Source organism: Adiantum capillus-veneris, chromosome 11 (genome assembly GCF_014529385.1).
Source record: "Adiantum capillus-veneris isolate H3 chromosome 11, ASM1452938v2, whole genome shotgun sequence".
In the NCBI taxonomy this organism is placed as follows: Eukaryota; Viridiplantae; Streptophyta; class Polypodiopsida; order Polypodiales; family Pteridaceae; genus Adiantum; species Adiantum capillus-veneris.
Window position 1 is genome coordinate 27,310,240 of NC_140941.1, and position 2,204 is coordinate 27,312,443.

Sequence of the window (2,204 nt, forward strand, 5' to 3'; positions counted from 1 at the left end):
GTCAAAAAAGTTACATAGAGACACTGCTATGTAAGTTTGGACTTGAGGATTGCAAACCTATTGCCACTCCCATGGAAACAGGTTTGAAATTGAGTCTACATGATGCTGCTGATCCTGCTGATCCTGCTGATGTCACTCTTTACTAAACCATTGTTGGATGCATCATTTATGTATGCAACACAAGGCCGGATATTCAATTTTCAGTCTCACATGTCAGTAGATTTATGCATAGCCCAGGGTCTAAGCATTGACAGGAAGTCAAGAAGATTTTTCGTTACTTGAGTGGCACTTTGTATATTGGCTTGTTTTATACCAAGGGGGAATCGTTAATTGCCAGATTTACATGCTTTTTTGGATTCAAATTGGGTTGGTTGTTATGACATACGAGTTTCCACAAGTGGTTTCTGTTTCATGCTTGGCAATTCATGTATTTCATGGTTGAAGAAGAAGAAACCTATTGCTGTGTACAGGAAAATCTTCACAACTACGGTTGAGTGTGTATTGCTTAGACGCCTTATGGCCGATTTGGGTGTTGGACAAGACATTGCCAACATCATCTACACTGACAATCAGACCGCGTTGGGAGTTGCGAGGAACCTCGTTTTTCATGCTCGTACAAAGCACATTGAGGTGCATTACCACTATTTTAGGGAGAGACTCTCAGCAGGAGAGATCAGCTTGGCTTATGTGCCAACACAGGAAACCTTGTAGATCTTTTCACAAAGGCATTGTCTCATGAGAAGTTTGAAGCTTCCACAAAGCTTTGGGCTTGCTCCCCTTTGTGGACTTATCCTATCCTCAGGGCATGGAACTTCTCTTTACTCTTTGTGCCAGCCCTCGTTCACCGCATTACTCCCAGGGGGGGGGATTTGTTACCATATGCATGTGGTAGTGATGTGTGTGAACACACTAGGACCGCCATTGCATTTTTGCCATCTTTAGGAGGTTTTTTCCCCGTGGATTGTATATACGCCCATCACTCTAGGGCTATCTATCTTTCTATAGCACACTAAGTAATACACTCTATGTTGTGTGCCTTGAGCTTCCTTTGTCTTCTCCAAACTGTGTGTGTTTTCCCACAATCCTAATTCCAACAAGTGTGCCAAGGTGAGGTGTGTCGAAAAGGCCAAATGCCTAGCTTGGGGGAAGATTGCCAAGGGGGGGAGTTTGAATGTCCAAGTTCAAAGAAGTCCAATAGGCACAAGAGGAATGCCAAAATAGCTGGGTGGTGAGTAATGCACATGCCAACAAATGGGAACTTGTGAGGGGAAGCTAGGAACAAAGGAGATGAGTAGGGAAATAGTATAGGATAGAGGGAGAGTCCCTTCAAGGGAGAATCAAGAAGCCAAGAGGGAGAGGGTTTCTAATATTTGGTATCAGAGCGGCAGGTCAAGCCTTAGGAAACATTAGGATATCAGAGGAAAACGGCTATAGTTTGGAGGTTTCAACACAACATGAGTGCCCATTTGTGAAGGGTGTTCATAGGCTACTTGATTCCCACTAAGAGTTTGTTGATGTCTAGTACAAGCTATTGAAAAGTTTGCACATAGTGTAGTGGTAAAAAAGGACCTTGTCTATGACGTGTTTGCTGCTTTATACAAGTGCTATCCTGGGTGATCCAACAGGATTGCTCAAGTAGAGTTGGTAGTCCCGCCACTAGACAACAGAGCCTCCTCTACATGCCATCAACAACAAAAATCACACTGAATTGTGGGTGGTAGAGGATACATCCAAAGAGGTGATAGCTATCACAATTTCCAAGTGGAAATATGGTTGGATTCATCAAGAAATTCACATGGCTTGTGGGCACAAGAGTCGGCCACCTGGCATGAAAGAAAGAGATAAGTCTTACCTATTATTCCTTAGTCTCTACAAATGCATTTGTTATGCACAAAATGAGAACAAATATAAACAAGGTGTTTTGGATTAAAAGGAAAAGAGTTTTATTTGTTTGTAATTTGAATATAAAGGCCTACAAGTAGATATATGTAACATATTCAAAGGCACCGATGATGCTGGCATTCGTAGTTGCAAAGGTTACCATGGTAAATAATTTAAATTTTCAAGCATTTCAACCAAATGGGTTAAATTAGTTTCATGGTCATGTGGGCTAAGCAAATGAGACAAGCATCATATCTAAGATGGTACTAACGTTCCATATGCATAGTTTTTGGATATATGTAATTGCAAGTGGTGTGGAGTAA